The sequence below is a fragment of the Erpetoichthys calabaricus genome, chromosome 16 (genome assembly GCF_900747795.2).
Source record: "Erpetoichthys calabaricus chromosome 16, fErpCal1.3, whole genome shotgun sequence".
NCBI classification, from domain to species: domain Eukaryota; kingdom Metazoa; phylum Chordata; class Cladistia; order Polypteriformes; family Polypteridae; genus Erpetoichthys; species Erpetoichthys calabaricus.
The window spans coordinates 66,768,803-66,794,304 of record NC_041409.2 but is presented as its reverse complement, the minus strand read 5'-3'; the positions used below and the strand labels follow the sequence as shown (position 1 = coordinate 66,794,304).

The 25,502-nt window shown below is 40.9% G+C and overlaps 1 protein-coding gene across 2 annotated transcripts in view; it reads left to right on the top strand.

Annotated features, from left to right (window-relative positions):
* gpatch2 (G patch domain containing 2) overlaps window positions 1-25,502 on the top strand; it is a 133,882-nt gene that overhangs the window by 12,651 nt on the left and 95,729 nt on the right. The window lies entirely within an intron of this gene.

Here is a 25,502-nt window from a genome sequence, read left to right as displayed (position 1 = left end):
GCGCACTTCACCAGAAGACAGCCACACATGGACACCTGGATGCACATAGGGTTTTTATATATATATATATATATATATATATATATATATATGTATATATATATATATAGATGCGTGACTCCTGAAGGTACAATGTTTTTGAGAGCAGGTCTTGTTGTAATCAGCTGCTGTGGTCCATTAATGTCGTGAGCAGAGCAGATTTAGGTAAAACTACTGTTGTTTTTGACCCCCATAACTGTTCAGTACGTTACATACTGAGCGTACATAGTCTCGTCCTACCAGCATGTGTTTGGACTGTGCGAGGAAACTCAAATCCTGGGAAGAGAAACACAAAAAGAACATGTTAGCTTTATAGCAGGCGCTGCCATGGCAAAGGGCTCAAAGTTGGGCATCAGCATTTTCGAGCAGGAATTCTGCCTACTTGCCGGGGTGTCTCTGCCTTTTTTTTTTTTGTTGTTTTTTGTTTAAAGGTGATAAAATATCAATGTAGTATAAAGATGTTCACTTGATTGTATAAGGAACAACAGGTAGCTCATAGTTAAGTTTTTTGTTTGTAACGTTAATTGCTGAAAGACATTTAAATTGTCAGGTATGATTTCTAAGGTATAATGAAATGTCATTGATTTGCAGGTGGACATATTTCTGTCCTTAGTTTAGTATAGTGTGTAGTCGTCGTCATCATCATCATCATCATCATCATGGCACAGTTTTAATACAGTGAATGGAAGTACTAAGGAGCAAAAAGAATCACAATGGGGTTGAGCCTACAGTGTAAATGACACATTATAAGCACAGCTACAACAACAACATTCATTTCTATAGCACGTTTTCATAAAACTGATGTAGCTCAAAGTGCTTTGCAGGATGAAGAAAGAAAAAAAAGACAAAATATATTAAAAATAAAATTAGGAAACACTAATTAACATGGAATAAAAGTAAGGTCTGATGGCCAGGGAGGACAGAAAAAACAAAAAAGAGAAAACTCCAGATGGCTGAAGAAAAAAAAAAAATCTGCAGGGGTTCTGAGGTCACGAGACCACCCAGCCCCCTCTAGGCATTCTACCTAACATGAATGATCTCAGTCAGTCCTCATGGTATTCAGGCTTCACATGGGAGAACTTGATGATGATGGTCATGTGAACCTCAGGCCTTTAATCCATCAATGTAGGATGAATACACAAGAATAGCACAATATTTACATCATTGTACTGAAAAAATAGAAATACTTCTAAATATTTTATCCACATTACTTACCGAGAATGCTAAACCGGATGGACGCAGGGACATCCGGCAATGGGCCGTGGCCGCAAAAGACGTACTGTGCAGGCGCCCCACAAATCCCCCCCCCCCCCCCTGCAAGCAACGGGAACCGGATGGAATGCAACGTAAAATAAAAAATGAGGCGTCGCGCACAGAAAAAAGGAGCACGAAACCCATTGCACACGAAGCGGGACACACACAAAGAGGAGGATTCAACAAGCCCCTAGCACACAAAAAAAAAAAAAAGCCGCGAGCACCACACAAAGCCCATTGGACACGAAACGGGACAGACTACGGACATAGCACACGAAACGTACACAAAAACGACGATTCAGACCCACGACCACAGTAACATAAATAACAAATGACACACAAAGCCCCATTTCTAAATGAACCGTCCGTATTAAACATACGTCATCTCAACACGTTCACAATATGCAGCATAGGTGGATCTCATTACAATGAGGCACTATTAACCGTTCAACCGCAGAAAAGGCTCCATATTAACAGTGAGTGTGATCCTCCTTATTACTTATCCATATTTCTCATGCTCATGAACAAACAAGTCATGAATTCACGATCACGGGTACAAAACGATACCGCTCGGATAACGGGACCAAACACAATTCACACTATGCAGCATAGGTGGATCTCATTACAATGAGGCACTATTAACCGTTCAAGCGCAGAAAAGGCTCTATATTAACAGTGAGTGCGATCCTCCTTATTACTTATCCATATTTCTAGAAGAAAAAATGTCTGGGGCAGCGAGGGGACAAAATAAATAAACGCAGACGTCTACACCGCGCATCTCAAATGCCGGAAAACAAGCAGACAAGGCTCCAAAAAGAGAAAGCTCAACTGACCGACATACAAAAACGGGCAAGGCTCAATACAAACAATGCACGCCGTAAACTACAACGGGCTTCTCACACAGCACAGGCAAATCGATTACAGCTCCAAAACAACACGTCCCAAACACTGGACATACAACGACGCGCCTCTCAAACGGCACAAGCAAAACATACAGGTCACGGACATCAACGACAGACACCTGCTAAACGCTTGCGTTAGCTGACAATGCGTTCAATGATGAGTCCACTATTCAGGAAAATTCATTAGGATTAATGAATGTCATTTGCAATCATTGTCATTCACTTAACTTCCCTGAAGAAACAACTAGCAATACAAGTAATGAATTTACACGTTGTTCTCAAATGGGTCAAATTAGACTGCCTCCTTTACATTCATATCCTGAATATCCACAGAACCTTCCTAGGGTTACCACTTTTAATACAAAAAAATAAGAGATGCATACTGCAGCGGGGGCCACATCCGAGTGCCAACACTTTGCAGACTGGACAGTTAAAAAGACCAATCAAAATAACGATGACATCAAGTATTACCCAATCAAAAGTAGGAAAGGAGGCATCTTCATAAAATGCGTGTGGGATGATTTGCATGAGACGCTGCTTTAAAAAAAATGATAAAAAAAATACGGGACAAAACCCGTTCCGTATTGATTCAAAACAGGACGCGCAATTTCATTCCCAAATACGGGACGATTCCGTATTTTACAGGACGGGTGGCAACCCTGCCCATTACTAAACGAACCGTCCGTATTAAACATACGTCATCTGAATACATTCAAATTAGGCAGCATAGGTCGATCTCATTATACTGATCCACTATTAACCGTTTAACCACAGAAAAGGCTCCATATTAACAGTGAGTGCGATCCTCCTTATTACTTATCCATATATCTAACGCTGAAGAACAAACAAGTAATGAATTCACGATCACAGGTACAAAACGATACGGCTCAAGTGACGGGACCAAACACACGAACCCGCATGAAAAAAAAACAATACACGTCAGCGCATACAACGCGCTTCTGAAACCCCGGAAGAAAAAATGTCTCGGCTCCAAAAACGCAAAGCTCAACTAACACATTAACAGAAACGAGCGCAGATGGACAGACACAATGAACTTACACGCATACAGCACGCGTCTCAAAGTGCTGCATCGAAACAGACAAGGGTTCAAAACGAAACACCTCGAGTCTCAGAGATACAAAAACGGCAGCGAAGGGACAAAATAAATAAACGCAATTCATGAAAATTCATTGGGATTACTGAATGTCATTTGGAATCGTTATCATTCACTTAACTTCCCTGAAGAAACAACTAGCAATACAAGTAATGATTTTACACGTTATTGTCAAAAGGGTCAAATTAGACTGCCTCCTTTACATTCATATCCTGCATATCTACAGAAGCTTCTAACTGACGAAGTACCTGAAAGTGAAAACTTTATGAACTGCATTAGATCCTACAATAGTTCATTTGCTTTTGCATCTAATACCATCCAGTCCCTTACTCAACACCATTGATAAACTTCTACAAACGTTGATAAATAATAATATTCCCTTTGGAGCAAAGGTACTTTTATTAGGGGGAGATTTTACACAGTGCTTAGCTATTGTTCCACATTCCATGCGCTCGGCTATTCTGCAGTCCACCTTAAAATACGCAGACAATTGGCATTGCTTTCAAAAGAGTTACGGAGATATTTGGAATAGCAACTTCCTGGAGTTGCACAGCTCTTTCTAAGCTCTGACAAAGTTGACTCTGATGACGACAATGACCATCTTAATTTCCCCTTAGAATATTTGAACACTATTAACCCAGCCGGATTAACACAACACAATCTTAGCCTTAAAAACGGAACAATAATCATGCTATTAAGAAACCTTAACACTAAACAGTGTTTATGCAATGCTACACGTTTAGTCGTCAACACCATGCCACACAATGTTATTGACGCAAAACTTCTTACAACATCACATGCTAACAATACTGTTCTAATTCCTAGAATTAACCTTACAAGTTCTGACCTGGAATTACCTTTTACACTTAAACGGCGACAGTTCCCCATTAAACCTGCATTTGCCATGACCATCAACAAATCACAAGGACAAACAATACACAAAGTTAGCATCTACCTCTCTGAGCCCGTTTTTGGACATGCACAACTTTATTTGCTTCCTATATGCGTCATCTACACCTTCACACTATGCTGTATCTCATTCATACATCACGCTGTTTGTAATTTCACAACACCAGGGGTTGGCGAGCGAAGCGAGCAGGGGGCGGAGCCCCCTAGTACATGTAAGAATCCTACTATTGTGCTGTTCTGAATGTAGAAAAAGAGAAGAGAAAAAAGAGCAGCTAATTAAATGAGATCAATTCTTATCACTGATTGTGAATCTGGTTGGAACAAAAGCCTGCAGCCACACATATTGTCAAGCAAGATATTTAACACAATAATTGAGGCAAGAATGGGAAGTTCAGTGCAACATCAGTGGTGTACAACGTCATTTAAATGTGGGCGCACTTCATTATGCAATAAATGCAGGCAGGCAGTTGCATTCAGGGTTATGGCGGCCCATCAACAATCTGAGCAGACAATATGGTACTGTAGGTGTGCTTACTTTAAATGGTCATAGTGACGGGTTCACGCCATGTGCCCATTTAGTATTTTGTGGATAAAATCTGTTTCTCTGCTTGAAATACACTTGTGGGTAGGAGTTTGCTGTAATAACCAAAGAGGTTTTATTTTCATACCACTTGTAGCTTGTCTGTAGTGGAGCACATCTGCGTATCGGTTATTTCTGAATTAGTCCCAGAATGGTTCAGTCTTAGCGCAATAATAAAATTACAAGGACACTGCTTAGTTAGGACAGGAGCATTCATTTATCCTTGAGGTCTTCTTTGGCCTGTGCTTTTCTGCAAGTGTCACTTGTGACGCTTAGCACTCATTTTAACTAAGCGGGTAGCTGTTTGTTGGTTAAGGTGTCGGACTGTAGTGAACAAGGCTGCTCTTTTGGTTCCCATTACTGACTGGGATATGTGACTCTGGGCCTGGTACTTACCTAGTCAGGGCAACGACTGCAGAAAAATAAAATCATTTGGGTAAGCGTCAGTCAATGAATAAATAAACGTAAATGTAAGGGATGTGTGAGAGTCATTGCAACTCTGGTTGTTCTTATTTAGCACACTCTCTTGAAGATAAGTTTAGGTTGCTTACAGATTTAAAAATATTAGACAGCCGCAGACATGGAGCCTTTAGAAGCCCAGATCTGTTTACAGTGTGTGGTAATGCAGAGATCAGTCCACTTTATGTGTAATGTAATAAAAATCATGCAAACAGAACACAAAAGATGAGGAGACGGCGCAAACCCCGAGTAACAGTATTCCAGGAGTAACTGAATGGTTGGGGGTCCAGGATTCCTTGAGAATGAGTTTCAGTTTGGCTGTCTGAGGTCATCTGGCCACTCATACTGGCTGCTCTGCAGTGTTGTACACCACAAGGCCAAGTATAAAACTGTACTGAAATATATCAAATGGATATTTCATTTTTTTTATTTTTAATTTAAAAAACAAACATATTTATTTAAACCACAACTAAATGTAAGGTGGAATTACAGGAAGCTGCTAACTTATTCATGTGGATGTGTTTAAGCTGTGTGTTGAGAAAAGCAAGAAGTATACAGTACTAAAAATGGCAAGGCCTGTTAACTGGCCACAGAAATCACAAGTGGTTCCTCACTGGAAAGCCCCCTCTAATTCGATAAGTTAGAATGAAATAATGCACAAATTAAATATGCCAGGTGGCAGCTGTTCTGTCCTCAGGTCTTTGCACTAAAAAGACTTGTCCAGAAAATGAAGACGAACACATTCTGACTGGAGGGCTTCTTCGTTCCACCAAGAGCAGCAAGGGCACTGATTGGAGGACACTCATGTTCCCCTGCACCGGAGAGAGTGACTGTGATTGAAGAGCTCTCCTGTTCACTCTGTGATTGGAAGTCTGCTTTTTCTGTCCTCCAAGAGTAAGTGAACTCTGATTGGAGGACTCTCTTGTCAATTAGTAATGTGTTCTTGCTAGATGACCACAGATATCTTGTCAGTCACTGAAAATACACTTTGGAAGGATAACACAGGAGTTACAGGCACAGTCATTTTTGATGAGTATAATTGTCATTTTCATGTCCAAATACATATGCTCATCATTGGGTAGTGGGGGGGGGGGGGGCACAGTGTTTCATTATAGAAGCAAATCAAATACACCAGTGTGCAGTCACTTATTTATCATCAGTCCTCACTTTGCCCAACACCATTCCATCTAAGGGCACTCTCTCTGTCTCACACACACACACACACACACACACACACACACACACACACACGATGGCTCAATTTAGAGTCATCACTTAGCCTAACGTTCACATCTTCAGGATGACAGAGGGATTTGAACCTGAGAGTGGGAAGATATGAGGCTGCAGTGCTAACTGCTGCACCACTATGTCACCACTGATTATTTATGCCACAGACAAATGTTCGTTTGTTGGAGTGTGATTTTTAAAATAGTTTTTTGTTCTTGTGCTACTTAGAGAGTAAGCTTAGTCGGAATTAACAAGATTCTGGGGAGAGAGCAACTAGAAATATTCGGAGGTGTGTTTGGGGCATTGCCTGGTAAAGCACCTCACTCATTTACGTGAGCATGTTGGCTTACCTTGGTCTGTAGTTCCTCTGTTCTCATGCTGGTAGCACCTCTATTAAAGAGAATCCATATTGCTAACCGAGAATGGTAAACCGGATGGCATGGACGCAGGTACACGGCGATGGGACCATGAGACATACTGCGCAGGTGCGTACAGCGCGCGTCTCATAAACCACACGTGAAGTTGTATCCACTGCGAACGAAGGAGTCACGGCCCAAAAACGAAAGAGCTCAACTGAGGTGAATGAGAAATGAAGCAACAACGCGCCCATAGCTAACGACTAACGACAGCCATACAAAAAAGAGGATTCTGTGCTGCAGCCCAGATTCAAACGGAAGAGGCTACGGCGGTCCCACAGGTCCACAATGATAGTACGGAAGGCACAGGCGTCACTGCCATATTGTGAGTGGCACTACTACAGAAGGCGCAGGCATCACCGCCATATTGTGAGTGGCACTACTGCGGGGTGAAGTTAGGAATAATGTGCTGCTTGGGATTGTACAAACCGTTGAACGCTTTACACCGAATTCAAACACAATACAGCTCAACGATACAAACACGAGCCCACCTAGATAAGATCAATGAACGCAGGCGCCTACAACGCGCATCTGAAACTGCGGAAGCAAAGCAGGCACGGGTTCAAAACGAACGAGCTCGACTGACGGATATACAAACACGAGCCCGGCTGGATAAAATCAATGAACGTAGGCGCCTACAACGTGCGTCTGAAATGCCGCAAGCAAAGCGGGCACGGCTCCAAGACAAACGAGCTCGACTAATGTATTTCAGGATACCCAACGCCGGGGGTAGGCGAGCGAAGCGAGCAGGGGGCAGAGCCCCCCTTGTAAATCTAGTATATGTGAAACACTGTGTGGTTTCTGTTCTGTTTCGGTTGTAGATATCATGGATTCCCACAAGCTCTTTACCCAGTAGCTTTCCACTCAGGTTGGTGTCATCTGAATTTGGGATGGGGTTTAGGCCGAGAGGGCAATGTGGACAACAGTTTATGTGTCACTGCAGAGAGATGCAAATCTACATGCACAGAGCAAGAGTGGAACTTCCATATGCACCATGTACAATGTAGACAGTTTATTAGTTGCATTCATTACAGTTGGCAGCATTCATTAAATATTATTTTTTAAATCCAGTGCCTGCTAATGAAACTGTTTTCAAGTCATACATTCCCTATCATGCATATTTTTTAGAGTTTGCACGGTCTTCTTAGCACGTTCATACAATGCAATATGTAACAGAATAGCTACACAGGTTAGAATGGTTCGGGTTCATAAAAGTTTGGTTCCACACCTTATTGTGGACTGCTAGTGCAACAAGAGCTAAACGCATTTTGGGAATGTCCGTCCATCTGTTTAGTTTCAAAATTCGCTTATTCCATTGTAGGTGTGCTTCAAGCTGGAGCCTGTCTTGGTGATTAATAATCTGCTAAATTGAAAGTTACATATATCCCTGCTTGTTCTTGGGGTGTCAGTGCTAAAGCCCAGAAGACGTACATGTCGTGTGTCACACTATTGCTCCTTGTGCATCGAGAGCTGAGATTTCATCCTCCGTGTAATTCCTGTGAATACGAGGGAAGGCGGAGATAAGCAGAGGCTGAATTACACGTTTCAGATGATTTGCCTTGTAAATGTCAACACACGTTATCATTTTGTGAGCTTTAAGCGCATTAACTGCAAAAAACTTGATCATGTTGTGAACATTTTGTCTTTCTGTCACATAGCATTTCAACATTTTTGGAACCTTTAGAAAAAAGGTTGAGTTTTGTGTGTTTGAATAAAGGAAAGCATTAAATGCTAAAAGTTTTTATGTTTAACTTTATAATTGAGTTTCCTGATCAGCAGGGTGCAGTCACCCTGACGTTACTGTGTTTTGGGCCTCTGATGGCACATTGATGTGGTGATCAGCTGTAACAGTAGAGGACATGCTGAGACGGCAGCTTGACACCGGCAGTGCTGCGATTCCTGCACATATTTCTGAATTGTGACTTTTCTAGTAGGCAGACAGTCTTTACCTAATATGTAGCGGCTGAAATGAACAAAGTCATTAAAGCTGCTTATACTGTGCGATTCCTAGTACCAATTTTTCTTTTCTGTGGACCACCACCTTGTTTTCTGCCCGGCATGCAGCACTGCTTTACTGCCATGTGAATAAGCAACATGCCAACAACAACAGCATTGTGCTTTCAAGGTGAGGTCTCAATTGACATCTGGCAGTGATGCATCCTGGTTTAGCTCGCTGCCATCCAAGGCCAGTTCAGATTGCTTCTCTAAAATCTCTAAAATGCCTTCCCTCCTTTCCGCTTCTGAGTGTCTGAGGTGCTCCAACTGAACTGCTGAGACGGGACATCACTTGCTTAGGTAATTGGGAAGTGTTTATGGCGTCAGGAAAGGGTGAGCTCATGCTGACGACCAACTTGGTTTCCAAGCTCTCTTTCCAAATGTCTGCCTTGTCTTGGTCATCTTTACATGTGTGTGTGTTTCATGAGTTTTAGGGAGGGAGTGTGTGTGTGTTATTTACATCTTATTTATTTTACTTTTTGCATGCTGCTTCAATTTGGTGATTTAAACTGATTATACTAAAGAAATGTGGCCCATCTTTCACCCTGATTATGATTTATTTGTCTAAGTTTGCACAGTAAGATTTCTTATTGTCCAGATATTTGTCAAACATGCTGATACTTACCCGCCGGTTCATAGGTGCATGGAGCCAAATCTCAAATGCATCCTCCAACAAGCTACCTGAAGAAAGAGGTAGACGGCATCTGATTTAAGGGAAAGGACGTCTGATTTCCTGCCTCAGACCACCGCTTGATGTGTTACATGTGGTTTGAGCCCCCTCTTTAGAGACTTGCTATTCTTTAATCCATCTGAGGCTTTTTGCTGTCCCAAAAAGAGGTCTTTTCTGATTTGGCAGTCTTGTCTGGTGTGCATTATTTCTTCTTTTAACGTGGGCCAAGCACTGATTGGCGAGGCCATTAGAAACATATTATTCTGAAAAGAGCGCACCATTTTTATTTTTTAGTTATTTGCTTAAATACTCCCTGAATGAATTAACAGATATATGTGAAGTTTGGCATCTAGAAAAAGTCTTCCTTTGAGTTTAGTACATTTTGGTGATTACTGTACTAGTCATAATTCAGTTAGTGGGCAGTTTCTTTTGTTCAAATCAAAGTGAAAAATAACATTTTTACTTAAAGGGAACGTGAAGATGTTATTTTGAGAAATGCCAGTTTTCTGTCTGCCCAGTGCTGTTTTTTTTTTTTTTTTTTTTTTTTTGCTCAAGTGTATTTTTGATGATCCTATTATCTAACGGTCAGTTAAAATAAAATAAAGATAACTTCAATGACCAACAATGTGGCAACAGAGAGCTGTACATCTTCTAGTTTAATTTGTGTTGACCTTTTTGGCCTCTCAGTGGCACTTGTTTTCTTATTTTATGGAAAAATCAATACTCTTTCTGACAGAAAACAGCTCCAGAGAAGAAATAAATGGAAACAGCGAAGCTTGCTGTCAATCATTTTTCACTTTAAAAACACTCTGTTTTAAAGCGAGTTCAACCAAAGTATTAAAGGAGGGAAATCGGCGGATGCGATCGTTGTTTTACGGGGTGGGGGGGGGGCAGGGTGCTTTACAGCTGTACTGCGGTAGCACCTGAGGTTCATGTTTGCTATAAATTCTCTCTTTAATGCATATGGTCTTGCTAGAGACTCATTGACAGCAGATCACATAGTCATTTTTTGATGTAAATGTTCTCATTCTTTCCATTAACCCCATCCTATTATTTAGCTAACCCTTTAAACGCGGGCTGGCCTCAAGGTCAAAGCTGTCCGAGGTCAGTTCTTCCTTATGGCAAGTCACGTGAGTGCTAAGCAGATGTTGACCTGTAGATCTTGCTGCGCTCTCTCCCTCGGTTTGGCGTTCAGAGTCCTGCCTGCGGCTTTGAAGTTGCCTCAGTAACACAAATGGCAAAAGCAGAAAGCCCAGCAATTCTCCTTAATGCTTTGAATAAAAACGCTGGCACTTCAGGCAGCTGCAGCAGTTGCTCCGATCACACTGGAGATTTGTGTGGATGTGAAGTCCACCTACAGCAGGGATATTACTGGGTCTGAAATTGGAGCGTTGTATACTTAAATATTTGCATCACTAGTGAATCAGGTAGTAATGTTAATATTGTTAGATCAGGTAGGCCTCTTTTAAAATACCAGTCTTCATTTTCTAAATTATACAGATTTAAATCTTGGAATAAAATATCAGTGGAAGTCATTTATCTCTAATTACAAATTTAAAATGGGTAAATTTGCTTAAAATGGAATTTGAGAAGATTAAAGACAGCTTATTAGGGAATGAAAACAATGCATCTTACAATCTAGTGTTTTTCAGTTCGTTTTTGGGTATGCTGTGGTCCATTGGGCCCCTAAGCAAGGCCCTTAGCCTGCAACTGCTCCGTTCTGCGTCCAGCCCTGCAAGCAGGTCCTCCAACCCGGGGGTCGGTGGCGGGATTGGCACTCCAGCCACCGTCAAAAACCTCACCGGGTGGTCGGCCGTGTGGTGGTTGGTGTGACTTGCGCTGTAATCCACGCATACTCCCAATCTCCTCCTCCATTAAAAAATGACAAACATTCTTTTCAACGTAAAATTAAAGTTATGAAATCATTTAGCGAAACCACCTACTGTTCATGAAAAAAGTAATTGTTTATTCCATTGCTTGTTTCTTATTTATTATTTGCTAGACTTTGTATTAGCCGACTACATATGATTGTTTACAAAGTACAACATTAGCAAGCAGTTGGGATTAACATTTAGAAGAGCGCACAAGAAGCTTTACAGTGCTGTCAGTCCTACAGTTAGAAGAACAACTGGCCGACTAAGAAGGCTACAGAAGGCTAACTGGATCAGTAAAGCTGCAGAAAACCAAGGAAGACCTCCACAGTCCCAAGATGCTTTGTAATGGCTGCAGTTATGGGGCACTCACTGCACCAGGCTGGCGTGAGGAGAGGCATTTCAAAGACAGGCCGGAACAGAATGGAGGCTTCCTGGGGATGAGTGGTGAGACCTAACAAGGAGGTGGTGTGGAGCAGGGACTTCTGGGGGATTTACTGCCAGTCGGTAAATGTCTGCATCGTGATTGTCATTGTGCTCATCAGCACATGTGCATTACAGGAGTAATACAAACAGTGAAAAGCAAAGTTAGTTAAAATAATACTGAAAATGTGGGGGTGGGGGGTCCTTTCCATTTTCAATGTGAAATTACTCTTATATTTCTGTATGTGTTACTGAATTTGTGTTCCTTCTGTAGGGTTTGTTTGTGTTTTTTTGCCTACATCAGACATGCTGTTTTGAGGGTACCTAAAGCTCTGTTCTGTTTGTTCCGATTTACAGTGCAGTTATTATCCTCTGTGCTTCACTCCTTTGTATTTTTATGTTTTTCTAATATTTCCAGCAAATTGTACCAGTTACTTCAATTTGTTTTGCAGTGTATTTAATGTGTTTTCAGCGAATCAGTTTTGGGTGTGCTGCTTGAATGACCAGAGTTATAATTGCTGCCTTTATTTCTCCGGCTGTATGTATTTGTTTTCCTTCATATCCTCATTTTACTTCTGGAATGAGAAACTCGTTTAATCTCCAGATCATTTTACATTTTGCTAATCTTTTGGCCAACCAAACTTCCTTGGTTGACTGGCTGGCTGGCTGGTGTGTGTGTGGGTGGGGGAGGAGGTGCTGTTTGTGGACAGATTATTTAAAGACGACTGTTGCACCTCTAATTCCTGTGTTGGCGCGTCCATTGTTTGTATAAATAAGCATAAGCATGTTGAGAGCATTTCAGATGTGAAGCGCTTCTGTCTGTGCTGCACGTGCATGGAGTGAATTTTAATGACGAGTTTTCAGACAGAGGGGAAGATGGATTCACAGTGCGTAGACCAAATGTATTTCATGTACGACATTCAAAGGAAACCTTTAGCCATTGGGTGTGTGTTATTTAGCTAAGGGCTCGCACAGTTTTGTCCCGTGTTGCAGAATTTTTATTCAAATTTGCTTGATCGGTTTTACTAATAGGAGGCCTAATTCACACATTTGCTGGTGTTTGGGTGATGATAGTGCAGTCAATACTGGTTCCATCTCTCATTTACGTCAGCCAGGATTGGGTTTCTTGCTCAGTGACTGTGCCGAGTTTGCCTGTTCTCCCTGTGTCTGTGTGGATTTTTCTTGGTTATTCACATGTCCTCCTTTATCCCAAAAATATATTTGACGTGTGAGTGAGTAGAGTGGGTGCCTGTTCAGGACTCATTCCTGCCACATTGCCCTACCACCTTAGCCTAGCACACCACTTGTTTGTTTTCTCTCATCCAAAAGAAAATCGAAACATTTTAATGGTGTGAGTGATTAGGACGCTCACTCCGTCATTCAGCATTCGTATATTGGGTCTCTCCTAGTGAGTCCCTTGCAACAGAAGGTAAGTAGAAGCACAGACACACTGTACAGCATACAGTATATGGGCATAATGGTGCTGGAAAGTGTAGGGACCCTTTAGGGTTTTTATTTCTGTATAAATTTGACCTAAATGTGGTCAGATCTTGGATCAATAAATGAATGAAAAATGTTATATGTTTTATTGTGTTCTCTTTATCTGTTTTTATGGCTTAAAGAAAGATTGTATCACATTTATACCAATTGTATACAGAAATGTAAAATATTCAGAAAGGGTCACATATTTCCCAGCACCACATTTGCAGGTAATCAGTAGATTATAATTACAGACATTCTGTGTTTGGATTCGTTCATTCGTCAGTGTGGATGTGTTCAGTGGTGGGCTTCACCCGAATTGATTTTCCACATATAAACACCTAGAAAAAAAAAATAACTGAGACAGCCTCACTAAAAGTTGTCATTTTTGCTTTCTACCTTTTAACCTCAATATCTCCAGAAAACAACATGAAGTAGAAATGATTGATTAACAAAACAACACACATTTTTATATATTTTTTTGCTTGACAATAATTAATAAGAATGTTTAAATATTCAAGCTTGTTGAAAAAGAAAGGGATTTTTAATTCGCCACCAAATAACTCTTTAATGATTGATGCGCTCCCTTTTTTATTGAATGCTCATTATATGACAAACAAAAAAAGGCCGTACACTCCTATTTTATTTTTCTTTAAGGCAAATAATAAGACGGCAAATGACCCATTTATGACGAGATCTGTGGTTGAGCGGGAGTAACAAAAGTCTTTGGAGACGGTGGGAGTGAGAGTGGGTCTGCCAGGAGCGCTGCTCCTGAAGGAAGAGGAAGAGGAGGTGGAGGAGGGTGTGTGTGCCACCCGGCCCTCATTGGTCTCTGACCGATCAAGTTGTATGTTACGACGCCTCTATAACATTTCAGTATTATTAGTGACCTAGTGACATAATTAATTATTGCTGTTCTACAAATTGTTCTTTGCTGCAGAATTACTTTTATTTCTCTCTCTCCTAGTCAAATTTTACAACATTGATCTCTTAGGGAAAATAAAGGCACTTCAATGCTCAGAAGCACTAGATGTTAAATACTTTCTGCCGTGATGAAGAGGTCTAAGTGTCGGATGTGGTTTTTTATTTATTTTATGCATGTCATGTACATTTTATGACTGTTCTGGGTGAAACCAGATAAAGAAATAAAAGTGAATATGTGCCCAGGAATTGTAAAGGCCATACTTTATTAACTGTAGGTTCAAGTCATATGAAATAATCTCAGTTATCACTAATTTTCTTTATTATGGGAACCGTTGCCAAGTATCCTAATGATTATCGTTTCTCTCGTGCTGGCTCCAGGGAATGAAAACCCGTGATCAGCAGTAAAACCTGAAAATTGAATTACAAACCTAACAATGCACAGACATCAGTACTGAACTCTCCTCTTTTTCTGTTTCACCAGTAGTTTACATGTTGTTTCTCGATGGTCTTTGCCATTTAATTTAAGGCTTTGAACGTAATTTACTTACATTTGTTTTATTTGTGCCTTCTGTTGCAAATATAGATGCTCTTTTCATATTCAGCCAAGTGTATGCTGGGATGGCAGTGTCTTGTATAAATCATGAATATTAGTAAAGTTCAACATGAAATTGTTACGTGTCTTTGAGTAAACTTCTCTACTTTAGACTATGAATACAAAGAGGATGATGTTTTTGATTTGAGCAGAAAAAGATAAAATTCTACGAGTTCTACGAACTCCTCGAACATTAAGAATATACTCAAATAATCTCTCCTCCTGTGAATATTGTCTTCCACAAAGACCTGCCATGGCCTCCAAAGTAGACGAGCTGACTGTATTGACTCTGCTGGGCTTGTTTTCAGTGTTTTATTATTTTTATTTCTTTTCTCTCGTGTGGTCCGGCTGACCTGTGGTGTACTCTGATTTCTGTGATCTGCTCCCATTCTTAGCAGAGAAGGTCTGAGGCACCGTAGGTTCTTAAACCCCTGTTCCAGAGTGTTCATATAGTCCTCAAGGTGCTTAACTAGAAGAAATGAGGGGAACTGTAATGCCGATGATCTGTGAAGAAGCAGTAACTGTTCCAGTCTGTAATGTGGTGATGCCTCCATATACAGTATTTCTGTGAACCTGCTTTGTCCATGAAACGGTTATGAGGAGTTGAACTCTGGTACAGCAGTGTCAGGCACAAGGAAGCAGCCTGCCAAGAACGGAGCACTAGTCCACCAAAGGCCCCCCTCATGCACACAAGCACATGTGGTCCAGCTGTACAGATTCGAATCAGGGTTACCTGCACTGCTTTGTAAAGAATCCTGAATAATCAAGAATAAGAAATTTGGAAGCCCTTCTGTGTAATTTGGAATAACACGTTTTGCGGTCTATTGAGGCTACTTTATAAATTTAGAGTGTGGGACTTCTAGAAGAGGAGGCTGCTCATTATTTCCAGATTTGCTAGTGGATGTGGCAGCTGCCTCTGTAGCCCTCTTTGTTCATATGTGTGGTAAAACGTGCTCATCTTTGTACAGCGTTCAGGATATACGTAGGTGTGTGTTTTAGCAGGTTTAATTTAGTTCTCAGGGCCCCTTGATACTGTGTGTGACAGCCGTTGCAGTCTGTCTTTTCTGTGTATGTGACAAATTAAGCTACACTACAATTATGCTGTCTTTTCGGTACAACAAGCCTGTCACAGCCCATGTTTTTGCAGGTGAGAGCTTGATGCATTTACACATCCTGGAGCCCAACAGAAGAACTCCTGCTTCAGATCCTCCAGCTCAATTTGTCATTGCATCTTGCAGTGGCACCTGTGTGCTTTGACTGGTCATTAACACACACAAACTTTGTGGGAATCTTAATTCTCATCACTAAATCTGCCACCTGGATGTGTGTTGCATAAAATTCCTGCTCTAGTTAGGCTTCAGGGTAGGTGCTAAAGTCGAGTTATCTTGTAATAAACTGAAAATTACGATGTTAAGGAGTTAAAAAAAGGAAGGTGGACCTAAAGGTCCCATCATTTCTTTGTATTTAGGGGGCCATCAGCGTGTGATGTGTGTCAGATCAATAGACTGCATGGGCGCAGGCCACATTATCATCCTTTGTCCTCTGCGTTTGCATGCCCACCTTTTGTTGTTGAATTCCCAACCTAAAACAAAAAGTATAATCTAGAACTAAAAAAAAACAAACCAACAGTACAGAATTCATAATGCCAAGCCTGCCACCTGGCTGAACAGTCCAGTAATCGGTAGTTACCCACTCCCGCTATGTCTTACAGATGGACATGTTTACGTTTCTGTCCTTCGGAGTGATTTGGAAAGAGCTGATGAATAAGTGAATAGCACAATGTACAGCTTGGATGCTGTAGTAAAAGAAAATGCAAATTGAAACGATTATAATCAATTTTTATAGGGTCACGTTAACAATGTACAGTACTTAGGCTCATTCTGAGGAGACATTCAGCATGACGTTCAGCCCTGTTGGATTCCATACAATGTGGAATTTTTATTCAATCTACTTTTGTGAGTCAGCGACAGGTGTGTATGTCGTGGCCTTCATTACAGTGCTTGGGTCTTAAGGGTCACAGACTGAGGTGGTCCTGTTTACGTCTAAGCAGCAGCATTTCTACATTAAGGGCCTGTAGGGCAGAGCCCCAGCAGATGTTGTGCAAAGTATGTAATAAACGTCCCTCAGTAATTGAACTAATTATTCAAATGTTTATGACAACTCTTAATTTTGTCGTACGTATTTTTCTTTTCAATTTTCCACCATCTGCTGAAATTTCTTATTCAGGAAAACGTTGTTTTTTTAGTATGTGCAGGCTGTTACAGGGTGTCTCCGGCACAGGGGACTAGCGCCAGTGGCCCCATAGTACTTTAGGTTTACCTTAGGTGTGTGTGAGCACACGTGTAGCCTGAGCCTTCGCGTTTGGCGACTGGGCTTCAAGGCTACAGCGCCTTTACTCTTGGCATTAAAGGAGGGATGGCTTGTTTTGTTTTTAATCACGCATTTGCACTTCCAAGCTTTTCTAAGCCAATGCTATTAAGCGCAAGTGAGTGAGGAGGTACGAAAAGTCCATTATCATCTCATCCTTTATGGGAGCAACAGTAATTTAAAAAGAAAAAGTGAAAACCGATCAATATCAGGAGTGCATGAAGTACAAGACATGATGCTGATGGGGCTAAGTGGCATTTTGATTTTCACCCATTGCTGAGGAGGAATGCCCGACTGTGCTAAGTTTCAAAAAGCCAGTAAAGAAGTGTTACGAATGCCCCTTCCACTTTGGCCAGCAGTGTTCTGCTTCCGTTTCAAAGAGCAGGGACAGAATGTAGAAAACTGGCCACACGGTGCTTAGCACTGCTACCAGACAGTCGTGCGGTGTGTGTCATCTGAGTGCTCTCTCTCTGTCATGGTGGCTCGTCCTTTTTAACCTCAAATCTATTTGATCCTTAACTGCTACTGTATTTCAATTCAGGCCATATTTTCCTAGACAGCAGGTGGTTGCGAGACTCTCGGTTTGCTTAACGTTTGTATCAATTTGTCTGTGTCTTGTCAGCTGGTGAGGCTGTCAGAGGGTTTCACAATGATCTGTATGAAATTGAGACTGGAGCATCCCGTTTTTGATTACCGTATATACTCGCGGATAAGTCGGGACTTGCTTTTACAGTATAATTTCTGGTATTTTATAATGTTGGTCGTAAAAGTCAAATGTGGAAAACTCATGCTATTGGTACAAGGGATTACGATATGCTAACACCCACCTGAGAGCGTAACCACGGAGCACACGGCCTTTTTTTTCTATAAGGGTGCGGCAATGCGTTGTATCAGCGTGGGCTCCTAACTTCTGTCACTCTATTGTGCCTACGTGACCATATTGTAATACCCAAATTATTCTGAAGCATCGTTTACACTGATTTGTATTGTTTGTTTCTCACACCCTCATATACCTTGAATCTAAGAGCATCCCTTATCTACGATGGAGCATTTGATCAGAAGAAAATATGAAGCTGGTTTTAAATTAAAAGTCATTGAAGTAATAAAAGAAATTTGTAACTGCGCTGCTGCAACAAAATTCGGCGTGTCTGAGAAACTGATGAGAGATTGGAGGAGGCAAGAAGATGTAAAAAAAAAAAAAATGAAGTGTTGCATTTTTGAATGAACGTACAAGTCGGGGTCTGATTTTATGATCAATTTTTGACTTATACATGAGTATATATGGTATTTGTGACACAAACGGTGCGTAAACTCGCATATCTTGCTAGTCATTAATAGAAGAGCAACCGATTATTATTAGTTGGGCAAGTTAATGTTTACGTTAAAGAAGTCTGCATAAAAGAAAAATCTGGTGCAGCCCTCAATAATTTTCATGCCACTATTTATAGGAGAGTTACACCTCAGCCAGCAGGTGGATTGTAATTTTCTGTCACTTAGGTGAATTTTTTAAATTAAAAACAGTTTGAGTGGTCTTAAAGAGTATCTGTAGTCAGCAACTTCCGGAAAGAACGAGATTTGTCACAAAACATGATGTCATGGAGGTGCAGGATGTATCTTTAAGAACAGAGCAGTGTGTTGTTTTTTGATGGTGCGTTTGTTTCTCAGCTCTCTATGTAGTGCTATTGCAGTGACTGCTGCTGCTTATTTTACACTCGGGAGATGTCCAGCTTGCAGTTAAGGCTGGTGGTGCCGTGAATAGCATGTGCTGAAGCAGCTGATGTTGGTATCTGAAAAGCTTGTGGAACAGGAACTTCCAGTGAAGCAGTGGCAGGTGGGTGTGTAACACCAACACGTTGTACATTCGATAACCGCGAGCTGCCAGGGGTGGTGATTACGCAGTTTTTTGCACCTGGACTATTGTAGGGTGCCATACATTTTTTTATTTGTGTATCTGCAAATGAAATGTTAACATCTGTTGACTATTTGAAGAACTGGTTATGAACTTTCTATGTATGAGAGGTTAAAACATCGGGACCATGCAGCAGGTTTGTATTTTTTACACTTTAGGTAACTAAATTTGTCACGTTACAATACTTTACAGTTAGGGTTCACGTGTTTTTGAAAAGGGAGTAAGCCATCATTGATAGAGGCCATGTTTGTCTTTAAAGACAGAATGTGTGGCTTTTTTAGTTTTATATTGTATAATTCTGAAGAGCAGTAATAATATAGAGGATTTGGAGCGTGCCATCCCAATCTGAATGCACCTCTGTGTACAAATGTAAATGCTAAAGCAAGCAGCACCCTGCTAGTGTCGGTACATATGTGATGTTAGTGTTATAAGTGTGGTAATTGTACAAATGACCTCAAGACTTTTTGTTGTCATTACAGTAGTGGAAAATGAAATTGGTCAAAAACTGCACCAAGTCATTGAGCAAAGCAGTGGAAAAAAAACTATGACACATACGGAGCTCGCTGCTGAGCCGTGTGTAGTCTTTGTTGAAGTCAGCTGTGTTAGCAGCAATGCACAGCTCATTTCACTTCAGCATGGGAGGCAGTTGCAAGATCATCAAGGAACAGAGATCAGTCAGAAAGAAAAGCCAGCAGCGGGGGAGCTCACGTAGGCCCAGTAATCCAGCAGCAGTCAGTATAACTGGCTTATGTGACAGATGAGTTAGCCAGACGTGTTCACTGAGGTAAGTGAACAGCTGCACTCTAGCGCACAGCCCCTGTCATGCAGTGTGGACTGCCCTGGGACGATTCCTGCACTCCTCTCCCACATCTGCTTCTTAAGCGAATGGATGGTTAAAATGGAAGAACATATGGCAGAACCCTAACGTGTACCATAGCCGTCTGGGCTGCAAATCACGGATGTGGGCAATGCGGTTCACCTCATTGCATCCTTGACCTGCTGCTTGTTTATTCCTTTTTAACTGGATACAGTCTCAAATGAATTCAGGACGAGTGTATGTGTTCAGATTGTTCTTGTGTAGCTTTTGCTGTTTTTCATAATCTTGGAAATTATGTGTTGCCTATCCATCCATCCATCTTTTATTAGTTTTCTATTGTTATGATTGGAAAGGTAGAGGGTGATGTGTTTTACTACATTCCAGAGTAACTAATTCTATACAAATTTACATAAATTTTATTACATAACACATTATTTCCAGTCAGCTCTCCCTTCCTTATCTGAAAAGAAAGTGGAAAAAGAGTAAACATGGAATAAATCGGTAACCATGGATAAGTAAAACAGCTTTAGTGGCTGTGGTGACATGTAGTGTTGATAAAGATCTGCCATATGATTTCACAGTTACTCCCTTTTGAGTAAATATTTTTTTCTAATTTCAAATGGTACAGCAGATCTTGCTTCCATTGTGATACAGACAGTGGCGTGAGACTCTTCTAGCTGAGTAAAGTGAGCGACTGTAGACAGTGTAATGGACATGATCATGTAATCTATACTGCTGGAGTAAGAATGAAAGAAAATAATCTGTACTTCTGATTTACATAATCTTGACCAGAACTGTAATTTATTTTCAGACAGAGGGAGAAACCGTAAGAAAATAGGCGACTCCTATCATCTGTTCGTTTTTATTTGGTAAAAGCAATTCATGCTTGCTTTGAGTTCATTTTGGCATCATTTCAGATTGAATCTTGACACATGTTGCCTCTGTTGAAGGAAGTTGTAAACATCAGTAGACATAGGTTGGGGAGGTGGCTGAATGAAGGTGTACATGTGCAGAATCCGAAATGAATTGGGCTCCACACCCCTTCGTAAACTACTAGTGTATTAATAACAAAACGGTCACCAGGACCTGGAGGTTTTCCCGGAGTGTTTGTTTTGCTTGCCTTTTATATTGTTATTCTCAGCTGACTTGTTACAGTTCATGCTTTTCAAAAAGCTTTGTAACACTTCAGTTTGCCATTATTGTATTTGTCCTGTGCTTGCAGCACTTGATATGCAGACTGCTCTTTCGTAGTAAAACAGTGATTTGGCCATCCAGGTTTAATACAGTTGTTCAAAAAGATTGACAAGAAATGATGGTGCTGCCTGGCATAAGGGAACCTGACACTCAGCAACGTTAAATAGAATGGAGCAGCAAAAGCAACGTGACTTGACAGTTTTCTTGTTTGTTTATTATAATTTGTTTGCCCCTGAAAGAAGATCCAAAAATAGAAGTTTTTCAGTACTAACAGTTATGTAGTAGTTTCAACAAGTTTAATGGTACTAAAGTTTGCTAATATATCATTTGAAAATATTAATTTACCTTTCTACTTTTGCAACGGGGAAATGCCAGGTGACCCAGCTAGTAAACAAGTTTTAAACATTTTTTAAGTATTTCATCAAAGAGTTATCACATTTTTGTTTATTAAATATTTATATTTAATAAATCCCCCGATAAGTGACGTTGCAAGGAATGTTTTTTTGTTTTAAAATTTGCCAATGATTTTTAATAAGAGACGTTGAAATTTAAAAAAATTGTGTAGTGCACTCTATTCAAGATATCCCAATGAAAACTGAACTTTACCAACAATGTTCCTTGAGGAGTAAGTGTGACAAATATCAGCAAAATTGGTTCACTGGAAGCCAAGTTGTTTCATACGAATAGACAGACAGACAGATGAGGAGCTTGCAGTAGGTGCTTATCGCGAAATATGCCAACACACCTAAAACTGATTTTAGTTCAGGGCACAGTGAAGTGAGCAGCCAAACTTTATGTACAAAGAATACATGTGCCAAAACTCACTGTGGAAAGCAGAATGGGTCCGATGCTCAATAGCCCACCACCTGAGAAGTTTGAGATTCATACAGATGAAAACATACAGTAGTTGCTTATGTCATACACATGATTAATTATTTAGATTTATATGAATTTAGTTTTCTGATTCTTTTATCCCAGTTGGTTTACATATTGTAAGTGTACAGAAATATGGCTTCCTACTGCTGCAGTTGTGTGTTTATGGGTCACATTTCTAGCCAGTGGTGGGGCTGAACCAGCATCCTTGTGGCTTACAGTCTCTGGGCAGCACTGCCTGAAGGTGCTCACTAATAAAAAGGCAGGGAGAGTTAAAGAGAAAGTGCTGCACTTAAAACATACACCAGTCTGCAGCTTGATTATTGCACAGTATTTTCTAAATTAAACAAGTTTTTCTGGAAAGCTTCTACAGGACAGCTGCTGATCGGTGGAGCCAGAAGGGAAGAACATCTTTGAGGCTGTTTACTGACATATTGCTGCTCAGTGACAGGGTGGCCCCAGATTGCTTCATATGGCCAAAGGCACTGGGGCAGTTCTAGTGTAAAATGCCACAGCAACCAGATGCTGGACAGTTGTCATCTGCCAGAGTGGTAATTAGGGTGACTCGGGGCATAGATCGGCTCTCTTTGACTGATTAGCTGAAGCAAACCAACCAAATCTGGTGTGATCACAATTGATGTGATGGTGCCAGTTGTAAATCAGGCTCTGCTGAACTTGACTTTTCATTTTAGGACCTTGCAGTTTTTTATATGTAGAAGAATTGTTAACCCTTTTACTGCATTCCCTTATGTGTATTAAAGTATATTCAGCATTTTTCATTTAATTTATAATGTAAAAAGTATCATAAGTGTTGTTGTGTTATGCTACATTACATTTGGGGCACCACTTAATTTATCTTTGTCATACTGTACTTGTGCTCAACCACTTTCTCATTTTTTTTCTTTTTTACATTTATTTGCTTGGCCAATGCTTTTATCCAAAGCAACTTACAAAAGAGGTAATCAATTGAGTAACATTTGGCTCGGGCCTGCGCTTGTTCAGCATAAGTATAATAGGACAGGTAATAAAAGCTGATTGCTACAAGTGAGGAGATGTAGTAACTAACAATTTATAATCATAGATTATAATCAGTAAGGCAATTAAACGTTAACAACAAATTAACCAACAATATAAAAGATCACAGAGCATAGTTTTTTTCTCTTCAGTTAATTTGACAGATATTCACAGAACAAATGGGTCTTCAGTTGCTTCTTAAATACATTAAGGATGTCAGCAGTACGGATGGAGGTGAGCAGCCTGTTCCATCAACTTGGAACTAAACAGGAAAAGAGTCTGGATTGAGACTTGATGCCACGTAGAGGTGGCAATTCCAGATGGAGACTTGAGTGGGTGAGAAGGAGCATAGCACCTCACCAGTGTCTCCGTATACTGAGGTGTAGACACACCAACTACTCTGTAGGCAACTATCTAGGATTTGAACTTAATGTGTACTGCTACAGGGAGCCAATGCAGTGGCCTGGAGAGAAGAGTCACATGAACTGGTTAAAGACAAAGACGGGTCGCTGCATTCTGGGCTATCTGCAGCAGATTGATAGCACATGCAGGTACTCCTGCCAGAAGTGAGTTCCAGTAGTCCAGACGTGACAAGACCAAAGCCTGGACCACAGGTTGTGCTGCATATGCCGTTAGATAAGTGTCTGACCTTGAGGATGTTATATAGTGTGAACCTGCATGAACAAGAAAAAGTAGAAATGCGATCAGGTAAAGATGGCTGCTCATCAGTCACCACACCAAGGTAGCGTACTTACTTGGCAGGTGTTAGCCACAGTGAGCCAAGCTGTACGGAGGTGGGGAGTTTAGCAGACTGGCTGGCCGGGATCACAAGGAGCTCAGTTTTTTCCAGGTTCAGCTGTAAATGGTGGTCCTTCATCCAGGATGAGATATCAGTAAGACACGCAGAGACTCTAGCTGATACTCTATTGTCCTCTAGAAGGAACGACAGGTACAGCTGTATATCATTAGCATAGCACTGATAGGAGGACCCATGGGATTCGTTGATGGATCCCAGCGAGGTGCTATACAAAGAGGAAAGTAGAGGTCCCAGCACTGATCCTTTGGGTACACCAGTGCATGACTGGTGTGCCTTTGACAATTCCCCTTGCCAGGACACACTGTAGGATCTTCCTGAGATGTAGGACTCATACCATCTGAGAGCAGTCCCAGTGATGCTATGGTCAGAGGGGGTGGCAAGAAGGTTGTTGTGGTTGACTGTTTCAAAGGCAGAAGAGAGATCTAGAAAAATCAGGACTGATAATGTTGTTAGCTCTATCAGAGCGTAGCAGGTCGGCCACAGTCAGTAGAGCCGTCTCAGTCAAGTGGTTCCTCTTGAAGCTGGACTGGTTGGCGTCAAACAATTCATTCTATACAAGGAAGGAAGAGACCTGGGGGGTACGAGATCAGATGCCTCACCTTGGATGAGTTAATGCCGGTGAAACTCATCCGGGATAAGTTGGTTTTTCAAACGCATCTGTATAGTAGATTAGTCTAGCTGGATGTAATCATCTGAGATGAATGCGCGCGCCTGCGCTAATTGAAAAGCCCATATATATTGAGTCTAGAAAACATGATCAACAAGTCTTTGATAGGCTGTAATAAAATGACAAAACAACGGGCGCATTTTTTTTCACACAAGCGGAGCAGGACCTTCTATTCGAAGGACATGAAGAATTTCAAGATTTAATATGCACAAGGGGTAACACTGCAAAAGCAGCCCAAACCAGAAAAGACAGCTGGCAAAAAGTGGCTGACAAATTAAACGTTAAGTAGTGTGCATTGTACTTACTGAATGCAGCGTTTCATTTCCTATGTATCAGATTAATTATTATTTATTATGTCATAATTCCAGATCAAATGTGAGCACAAGGAGAATATGGGAACAGGTTAAAGTGAAGTACAAGAATATACTTCAAACTGGTAAATATTGGTATATAACTATTTAAAGAATTGTTGACATAAAGAAGCATATATAATATAAAAAACATTAATTTTAAAGCTAATAAGAAGGCAGACAAGCAAAAAACAGGTGGAGGTCCATGTGGTCCAGACCTAACCCCTGCAGAAGAGTTGGCTATCCAGCAAAATGCCCATTGCCCTGTTTCTGAGGGCATTCCAGGGGGAGGCTCCTCCCCAGAACCAGTGGCAGGATGCAGTGGTCACTTCATTTCAGGTAAAGGATGGTCATTGCATATATTTGTCCTCAATGTGTGCCATAGGTATGTTCCATATAGCCCTCTTTTTTGTTGGGTCAGTTGCATTGAATGTCGTATCCCTAGAACTTATGTCTGACCTACGAGATATTGACGAAGGTCAAATATTTGATGAAGGCACTATGTCTGATTATTCATCAGGAGGAAAGGTAAATTTTCCAAATAATGTTTGATCAAACTCCACTCTGATCAGTCCCATGTGCCCCAATCACATTTGGAAATCCTGGGTAATGAGAATGTTAGGCTGATTGTGAGATTCTT